Below are 10,880 nucleotides of genomic sequence, written 5' to 3'. Positions count from 1 at the left end.
CTTTTTTTCTTTTTTCTTTTTTTGTGTGGAGTTTTCATCATTCAAAGTTTTATGCCACGACATTCAAGAATTCTCCTATAAAAATTTGTAAGTTCTTTAAGCATGGAAAACATATAATCGTGTATTTAAAGGGCTCAAAGAAGCAAGTCCTAGAGTTGATTCTATCATCCTCAACAATCATGTATATTCTATCTAGCCATCAAGAATTTATCATCATCGGGCATTATTAATTTATTCCAGAAAACTAATTATAACACTTACTAATGTCATGACATATTCATTCTACTAATACTATCATGCAATGATTTGAGAACCCTAGTTCCCCCAAACTTAAGAGAAGCATTGTCCTCAATGCTAAAAAACTAAGGAAAAAGTAAACTACATACTATGAAATGCAATGCAATGCAATGCAATGCAAGGTACCTTAACTTCATGCTGGTGGTGGTGCGACGTATGCGCTTTCAAAATTTTGTGGGGCTGGAGTGTTCAGAATCTAATGCTGGTATGGTTGAAATTTGGATGGACCCTAACCTTGCAAAGAAAAATAGAATAGTCAATTAAAATGAAACTAAATAAAAACAGTAACAAAATAAACATTTATTTATGAACATGAGTAAATTCAAAATGTAACGGCATTTTCAAGATGCTTAGCAGATTTCGACATCGTGCAAGAAAAATGCAGATTTGTCACGTATGGGTGGAGCTCCTTGGTAAGCCTTCAGACGCTGGCCATTGACTTTAAAGATGGACCCATCTTCCATATTCTTGATATCCACAGCGCCATGAGGGTAAACATAGTGTACTTTAAATGGTCCTGACCATCGTGACTTCAGTTTTCCAGGGAAGAGCTTTATCCTAGAGTTAAACAAGAGCACCTGCTGGCTAATATGAAAATGTCGTGGCAAAAGCATTATGACATGTCACTTCTTGGTTATTTTTCTTTGTAGAGCTTGGCATTTTCATATGCTAGTGCTCAAAACTCTTCCATTTCATTTAGATCAAGCAACCTTTTCTCCTCAGCTAGTTGTGCGTCGAAGTTCAGCTTCTTGATCTCTCAGTATGCCTTATGTTCTAACTCCACTGGTAGGTGACAGACTTTTTCATATACCATCTTAAAAAGTGACATTCTCATAGGTGTTTTGAATGTCGTCCGATAAGCCTAGAGCGCTTCGTCTAGTTTTGGGGACCAGTCTTTCCATCTAGGGTTCACCACATTCTCTAAGATTTGCTTGATTTCACGATTGAACACTTCAACTTGCCCATTTGTTTGTGGATTATATGCCGTGGCAATTTTATGTCGCACTCCATATTTTGTAATGCCTTGGCAATTAGCTTGTTATCAAAGTGAGTGCCCTCGTCACTGATGATGGCTCTTGGTGCTCCAAATCGAGTAAAGATGTTCTTATGAAGAAACTTGAGCACTGTTTTAAAGTCATTCCTCGGTGTGGTAATCGCTTCAACCCACTTAGATACGTATTCCACCCCAAGCAAGATATACAAGTCTCCAAAAGAAGACGAGAACGGTCCCATGAAATCAATGCCCCAAACATCAAAGAGCTTTATCTCTAAAATATTTTTGCAATGGCATTTCCTGACGTATTGAAATGTTTCTAGTGCGTTGGCATCTATCGCATGCTTTTTAAAACTCGTGGGCATCCTTAAACAGTGATGGCCAATAGAAATCTGATTGAAGGACCTCTGCAACAGTCCTCGCACCTCCAAAATGTCCTCTATAGGGTGCTATGTGGCAATGGTGCAGAATGTCTTGTTGCTCCTCTTCGGGGACATATCGTCGGATCATTTGATCTGCGTATTGTTTAAACAAGTACGGCTCGTCCCAAAATAGAACTTGGCATGATACAGAAACTTCTTCTTGCCCTGGTTGTTCAATTCATACGGAAAAATACCATTAACAAGAAAATTAACAAGGTCAGCGTACCACAGAATTGCCGTGGCATATAAAATTTTCTCATCAGGGAATTCTTCTTTAATATAAAAATGTCCTGGTATTCAAAAATGTTTTCTAGCCTAGATAAATGATCTGCAACCTGGTTCTCAGTACCTTTCCTATCGATTACCTCTAAGTCAAACTCTTGCAGCAGTAATATCTACCTAATAAGTCTAGGCTTGGCATCTTTCTTGTTTACTAAGTATTTTATAGCTGAGTGATCGGTGTGAACTATGACTTTGGTGCCTATCAAGTATGGCCTAAACTTGTCAAATTCAAATATCAAGGCAAGTAATTCTTTCTCAGTGATAGTGTAGTTCAATTGTGCCTCATTCAGGGTACGACTAGCATAATATATAACATAGAAAATTTTACCTCTACGTTGCCTAAGCACAGCTCCCACGGAAAAATCGTTTGCATTACACATTAACTCGAATGGTGATGTTCAATCTGGGGGAACCACGATCGGTGCAGAGATAAATCGTCGTTTCAACTCATTGAATGCGCCATGGCAATTCTGATCGAATATGAACGGCTGGTTTTATTGAAGCAGGGTTCAAAAGGGCTTGGATATCATGGATAAATCCTTGATGAATCGTCTATAAAACCCAGCGTGTCTAAGGAAACTACGAATGTCCTTGACAGAAGTTGGTGGAGGTAGCTTCTTGATCACCTCAATTTTTTCTATGTCACCACAATGCCCTTTATAGAAATTTTATGGCCTAGAACAATGCCTTCGGTCACCATGAAGTGGCATTCCCAATTCAGCACGAGATCGGCCTCCTCGCATCACTTCAGTACCTTTGCCAAATTGTCGAGGCATTTTTGTAAGTCATCGCCGGAAACAGAAAAATCATCCATAAAATTTACAGAAAATCCTCAACCATGTCTGAAAATATGGCTTGCATGCAGTGTTGAAAAGTTGTTGGGGCATTACAGAGTCCAAAATACATTCTTCGAAAAGCATAAGTGCCATAGGGGCACGTGAATGTTGTCTTCTCTTGGTCCTCTGGTGCGATGGCAATTTGATTATACCCTGAGTATCCGTCCAAAAAACAATAATATGCCTTGCCAGCAAGTCGATCCAGTATTTGATCGATGAATGGAAAAGGGAAGTGATCCTTCTTGGTGGCCTTGTTGAGTTTGCGGTAGTCTATACAGATTCACCACCCGGTGACAATGCGTGTAGGTAGCAACTCATTGTCTTCACTTGTCACCACGGTCGTGCCTCCCTTCTTTGGCACACATTGGACGAGACTCACCCAAGAACTATCCGAAATAGGGTAAATCACTCCAGCATCAAGCCACTTGAGAATTTCTTTCATCACAACTTGCTTCATGATTAGCTTTAATCTTCACTGCGGCTCTATGGATTTGCCATGGCATTTTTCTAGCATGATTTTGTGCATGCAAATGGTTGGACTTATTCCTTTCAGATTTGCCATCGTTCATCCTAATGCTCTCTTATGCTGTGACAAAACACTTAGCAAACTAGATTCTTGGTTAGAAGTAAGGGCAGAGGAAATAATTATAGGTAAAGTTTCATTACTACCCAGATAAGCATATTTATGATGTTGCGAAAAATTCTTTAGCTCTAGGGTAGGTTCATAATGTAATGAGGGCTTAGGAGGAACAAACTCTTTGAAATTAAGGGGTTCAAGACGCGTACCTGGGCTAGCTATGAGGAAGCTAGCCTACTGCTCCTCGAAAGAAAAATCATTAGGCCCTCCGGCCTTTAAGTCTTCAAGTAGCCTCTCATCAGATTCTAGCTGAATGAAATTATCATGGTAAAATTGATCTGCTTCTCTTGCGATTACTGTATCCACTTCTAAAATGTTCTAGAATTATTCAGAATCATCCATGTATTTGAGAGATCGGAAGACATTCATAGTGACACATTGGTCGGCCACTCTCATGGTCAGCTCACCCTTCTCGTAGTCGATGAGAATGTGACTGGTAGCTAGGAATGGTCTCCCTAAAATTATAGGTGTTGTGGCATCGACCTCAAAGTCTATAATCAGAAAGTCTACTGGAAATACGAATTTGTCAACCCGCACAATGACATCTTCGATTCGCCCTTCGGGATAAACATGTGAACGATCGGCTAATTGTAAGATGACAGAGGTGGGTCTCGCATTTCTTATCCCAAGCTTCACGAAAATTGACTTAGGCATCAAGTTCACACTTGAGCCAAGGTCACATAGTGCCTTTCCAACATATTTGTCTCTTATCGAACATGGGATGATAAAACTGCCCGGATCACGTCTCTTCGGTGGCAGCTTGCTTAAAGAAGAGCAAAATTCTTTTACGTGGTAATTGTCTCGTACTGCTCAACCTTTCTTTTCTTGGTAACAATCTCCTTGAGAAAATTTAGCATATGTCGACATTTGTTCCATAGCCTCCAGAAAAGGAACATTGATTTGAAGTTGACTCAGAATGTCAACGAACTTCTTGAATTGAATATCTTTGTTATACTTCTTCAGTCTCTGTGGGAAAGGAGGTGGAGGTCTGACTTCTTGTACTGACGGGGTGGGAATAGAATTTGCCTTGACATTTTTGTTTGCCCCCTCAGTTGCTTTACTCGATGAACCCTCATCCTTATCCTCTTTCACTGGTTCTTCTTCTAGCACATTTTGATCAGCTTGAACGGTTGTAAGGGGTGAATCATCCTTGGGTCTTCCCCCAAACTTGTCTTCGACATTGATTTGTGTACCACTCCGGAGAGTTAGCACACTGTATTGCTCTTTGCCATGATGTTTGGTGACTTCAGTGTCACTCGGTAGATATCATGGTCTGCGTTCTTGTAATGCCATGGCAATTTGACCAACCTGCTCTAATTCCCTCAGCGATGAACTGTGGCTCTGAAGCAGAGCTCCTTGGTTTTTTATGGAGGTTATATGGTCTTACAGCATTGTCTTCATTGTTGCTATGAACTCTTGCATTGTGGCCTCAAAAGAACTGGTGTTAGATGAAGATGACATTTCCTTGTTAGAATTATGCCATGGCATATTCGTTTGAAAACCCTGGGAGTCATTAAAATTTTACTACTGAACTGGTTGATGAGCATTGCTAGTTCCTTGATTTTCCCATGAAAAGTTTGGATGTTGATGCCATCCAGGATTATATGTGTTGGAATAGGGGTTGTTGTTGCCTCGATTATAGTTGCCCACATAGTTGATGGATTCTTGATTGGTTGGATAGTCACTCTCATGGTGATTCTCGTGGCATAATAAACATGTTGAATGGGTTGCTTTTACTTCTCTCACCTCGCTTGGCCTTTGCAGATTCAACATATTGGTGATAGCAGCAAGTTGGGCGGACACCATATCCTTAGTGTCTAACTTAAAATCTCTATGTGATTTTCTCCAAAGGCCAAGCCTTGTTGATGGAAATTGATAATCGTTGGTGGCAATCCTATCTAGAATGTCAAATGCCTCTGCTAGTGATTTGTCAAATAATGTCCCATTTACCGAGGCATCTAGCATCATCCTCGTGGGTACATTAACTTCATTATAGAAAATCACCACTTATGTCCAATCTTGAAAGCCATGATTCGAACATTTGCGAAGCAATCCTTTGTATCGATCCTAGCATTCATACATGGACTCGTCATCATCTTGACGAAAAGATGTGATGTCATTCCTCAGTTGGGTGTTCATGTTCAGAGGATTATACCATAGCAAGAAATTTTTGCACAGATCATTCCAAGACTTCATTGAACCAACTGGAATGCCACTCAACCAAGCCCTTGCTCGGTCACGCAGAGAATAAGGAAATAACTTTAACTTCAAGACATCTCCGTGCACTCCTTGTTAACGAAAAGAATCGCACACCTCCAAGAAGTTATGAATATGTTGTCTGGCATCTTCATTTGGCATGCCCCCGAATTGCCCTATGGAATTCAGCATATTGAACATGACAGGTTTGAGCTCGAAGTGGGCTGCCTGAATTTCTGGTGCCACTATTCCAGGATTTAAATCATCTAAGATTGGGTTTAAGTGATCACGAATGGCACGAGGTATGGCTTCATTCCCAGTATTTAGATTTGCCTCGGCATTCTGATCTTCCTCATGACCAATGCCTTGATTTCCTATTGGATACATGTTTGCACGCTGAGCACGTCATCTTCTCCTAAAAAGCCTCTCGATCTCAGGTTCTGGTCATACACCGCGAAAAACCTAAAAAAGATAAGGAAAATAAAAAGTAAAATTATCTAAAAAAGAAAAATAAACAAGTAAAATAAAAATGCTATGACAAAACAAATTAACTTCTAGTTGCCAATCCCCGGCAACGGCACCAAAAACTTGTCCGCTGGTTGTGAGTACTAAATATGGGTGTGGATATATGTGCAATTATAAACAATCGAACAAGTAATACAATGATGAGCGAGCATCGTCTCCACAGGGATTGGAGGAAGTTGATAAGTTCAATCAAAGCTCTTTACTATGTCACCTAAGTAAAGTTAGTGATGTTATTTGCAAATAAAAATGATGTGGCAAAATGAATGGATGTTGTGGAAATTGTCTGATGGTAATATGGTAGTAAATTGAGATGTTATGGCAAATTGAATTGTGCTGAGTGCAAATAAATAAAAATGTAAAGGCAAAATAAACTGTAAATACTAGATTTGCTTATAAGGACTTTAGACTCCTCACACGACAAGCTACTATGGGAATGAATGATAGGAGTCACTTAGGATTTTTAAGTCTACTTCTCAGAATGATCTTACTTCTATGCCTTATTTGCCCGACATAGTTTACTAAGGGTGCCATATGCTATCTCTAGTTAAGGGACTCGACAGATTGAAGATGCCTTGGCAAAACCGATTGGCGTTAGCTACTGCAGGGATCCTATTGGTCCAGATAACATGATATGTCTTGACAATACCTTTTTGTGACAGCATTAACATCTAACCTATCGCTCATACACAACTCCTTTTAGTTTCTCTCTAGTTATTATCTAGAACCCTTTGCTTATGTGGTTTCTCCCTAGTTTCTCTCGAATACTAAGGATGTGCTACTTAGACATTCTCTCGAACACTTAGTAATCTCCTAAGGAATGACTACTCTCATAGCTCCTACAACCTTAAGGCATTAAACTTCATAAACAAAATAGATTATAACATAGAAAAATAACCATTCATTAAAGCAAAATCAAATATCCATAAGGAATTCCCACCAAATAGGATTAGTTCATGGTGGGGTTCAAAATAAGCAAGCACAAACCAAGTTAATCCATTCCTTACAACCCAAAAGATAAAATATGAAAACAAATAGCAAAGGGAATGAGGAAAAGCCTTCGACGTGCACTGCCAGAGCTTCTCTCGGCCACCACGAACTGTCCCAGCGAACTAGCTCCTCTCGGACGCCTAGAACGCCACTCCCTCTAGCTTGTCAGTGGAGGAATGTCGCGGCAAATAGGATTGGTGGAGAACTTTTTCTCCTAATTTTTAGCTCTTGGCGGCTGTCTAAAAGTTTCAAAGTCTATTTTTTCATTGTGGCTTCATCTTCTATTTATAGGGAGAGAATGAACCTAGGGTTTTGTGTTAAAATTACCCTAGTACCCTAAAGTTCATTCCTTTTTATCTGAAAGATGGTGCATAGGTGGTAATGGGCCATTCCTTTATGGCTGATTGCAGAAATCACGCATAGACAATGACAGTTGGCTCTTACTAAAAATATATTCTTTTATCTTTTCTGCCCAAAAATACCGTTTGAGTTGTCGCGGTAATCGCATTTTACTCAGTAGTTTTATCATGTCATGGCATTTCCCTTTTGCTTATCCTTGCTCCCAAATACTGCACATCATTAAACAAAACACATTCCCCATAATGTAGCACTGATTACAAAATAAAACGCCATGACAAACAGAATTCCACCATATGCAACTATATGCTTCTAAATGCATCTATATGATCCTATATGAGCTCTTAGACAGTCAATAACTTAAGTGAAAGGTTCCAAATATGACCATTTTACGGAGTTATCATAAGCTCAACATTCGGATGTTTTTCGTTGGCAGGTTAGTAGCATGATTAGTTCGTGAAGCACCATCGCAGTATGACTTCCAGCATCCCCGTCAGACTACTATACCATAGCTTAGTGGGCATATGTATTCATAGTACTTTACTTATGTATTCAATTATTAAACTCATACTTGTATGATTTGATTTTAAATTATGTGTCATGGAGCTCTAGTTTTGTAAAACATTTTATAATAGTTAATTGTGTTTAAATTATGATACTATTTATCTTGTTTAAAGAAAAACTAATGTACAACTTTGAAAATCAGGGGTTGCCTTGGTAGCCTAATGTGGCGCTTTAGGCCCAATCGGGTCTAGGGTGTTATAATCAAGGTTCATTAATTGTAAAAGTGGAATTTCTCTTTAATTGAATTTTAAATTCAATTAAATTGATTTTAAGCCAAGTGTATAAAGAAATAATACTAGAATAATCAAGAGAAAGGAAATTTTCAACTCATTTTTCTCTTTTGGCCGAAACTTCATAGCCACCTAAGGTAAGGATTTTGTTTTGATTTTTGAAGTTACATGATTAATTTTTGGATTAAGCTATTAGATAGAGAATTAATCTATATGAAATTCTCTATCATTTGGTATAAAAATTACATGGAAATCATATTTTTATGATGAGATTGGTGATTAGGGTTTATGAAGAACAAGTTTGATTTTAATGATTTAAGGCTTAATTTTTATGTTATTGATGTTGTAGATTAATCCAAAGGCATGAGTGGTGATTAAAATCAAGTGTAGATGCCTATATAGTATTCGATCATACTAGGGTTTATTGAGGTTGGATGGATTTTGATTGAATTTGATGTTGTGATGATTGAAATAACATGAATTTGATATAAGGAGGTTGAATTCATGTTTGAAATTGAATGGAAATCAAGTCCTAGCTTACTAAGGGTATTCGATCACAGGGAAGAAAATAAGGGACAATGTTGAAAAATTTCCTATGGTTTAGAATTGATATTAGATGTATTTGGAGATTGAATTGGATCAATTTAGAACCTTGAGATAGTAAAAAGAACTATTTTGCAAGTTTTGGGAATTGTGAGACATTGATGTATAAAGGTGTAATTTGGGGTATTCAATGCTGAAATTTAATTGTAAATGCTGAATTATAAGTTGGAAAGTTGGTTAAATTACAAGGTGGAATTGGAATAGTCTTAAAAAGTTGGGACTTAATTGTGAGTTTTCAAATGTGATGATATTATTTTAGTATGATACTATAAAGCTGGAAGTTATTATTCGAATGCTGATTTTTAAGTTTAAATATTGGTTTGGGATCATATTGCAAGTTTGCTAAAGTTAATGGTTGAATTCGAAAAGACTAAGGAAATTTAAGATAAAATTGTAAGTTTTCAATTGTTAAAATACTCGATTGAATTTGTTATTTAAATGCTGGAAATATTTAATGTTTGGTTTGAAGTAAGTAAATTGGTGAAGGACTATTGTGAATTAAATGGAAAAGTTGATGTGAATTCTAATAAGAATTCATAATTAGTGACTCAAATGCAAAACTTGTAAAAGTTGAAGAGTTGATGACGGAAATGTATATTTATGGAATCGAATGACTATTTTGGGAAGTTTTAAGTTATGATGGAATTATGATTTAGTTTTATATCAATTTTATTTTATAGAATTTTATATTATTAAGTTTAGATTATGTTAGTATAACACTAATATATAGTTTGAATATTTTGTTCTACTATATGACGTTTTCATATCACGATAAACCTAACGATTCGAGTGACACAAAAGGAAATGAAAAAGCACACGAGTAAAAGAATATCATAGAAAAAGTTCGATAGTGAGGCAAAGGTGAGTGCAATTTATTTATTTAAATATTTTGATCAAGGAAGACTTGCAATAAGTCAACCTCATATTATTTTTAAAGTAAGTTTTTTATTTTAATTATGAATTATTTCAATAATGTTTATATAAAAGTTTTATGAATGATTTAGGGTATGAACTGCCCAATTCATGTTTTCATGATGATGAATTAAAAATGATTTTGATTTTACAATGTTGATTATTAAATGAGTATGATATGATTTGAAACCCTATTATATATTGCATTGAGAGTCGTAGGTACACTTGGCATGCTATTAAGTTGAGTAAAGTAAAGTATGATTTTGATATGGTACATTCGTGTATGATATGTATAGCATCGTTGGTGCAAATGATAGGATTGCACTTGGAGTGCATCTTATGATGACGATGATGATTAGCATCGTTGGTGCTTAGTGAGCACATTATGTTCGACTCACGTACCTTATATTCTCTTAAATATACTTTTGGCTATGAAAATGAAATATAAAAGTTATGAAATGTTTGCGAATGGAAAAGAATATGAAATGATTATTTTCATTTGATAATGTTTATCATGATTTTGATAAAATCATAAGATGATAATGATTTTCAGGTTTTCGATGAAGAAATTAGCTTGAATAATCAGTTTGAAAGTTTAAAGATTTTATTTGATCTACTTTTAAATCTTTTAATGTATTTATGTTATTTTAATTATTTTATCTCACCTTGAGTTATTACCGCCTCACTAAGTTTTACTTAGTGCATGATGATTTTCATGCGTAGGTTCTGATAGAGAAAAAGACGTGAAGTGAGGAGCCTCCTGAACATCCTTTTGGAGATCGCATCTATTATCAATATAAGTAAGCCATCTTCTTCGATGTTAGTGGCATGTATATTATATATGTTAGTTCACTTTATTGAATTTACTTAAATGGTCTGTAATAGTAATTAGGACCATCTTGTTTTGGGTAGCTTTAGTTATATCCAAATCTATGCGTGAAAAATATATTTATCTATTATATTGTAAAATGGTTTTCAAAATTAAGCAATGTTTATGTAGTTTTATATAGTTTATGAAACAAAATTGTACTAACTTCT

Source organism: Hibiscus syriacus, unplaced genomic scaffold, assembly GCF_006381635.1.
Source record: "Hibiscus syriacus cultivar Baekdansim isolate YM2019G1 unplaced genomic scaffold, ASM638163v2 tig00110234_pilon, whole genome shotgun sequence".
Lineage (NCBI taxonomy): Eukaryota > Viridiplantae > Streptophyta > Magnoliopsida > Malvales > Malvaceae > Hibiscus > Hibiscus syriacus.
Note: the sequence above shows the minus strand (reverse complement) of the source record.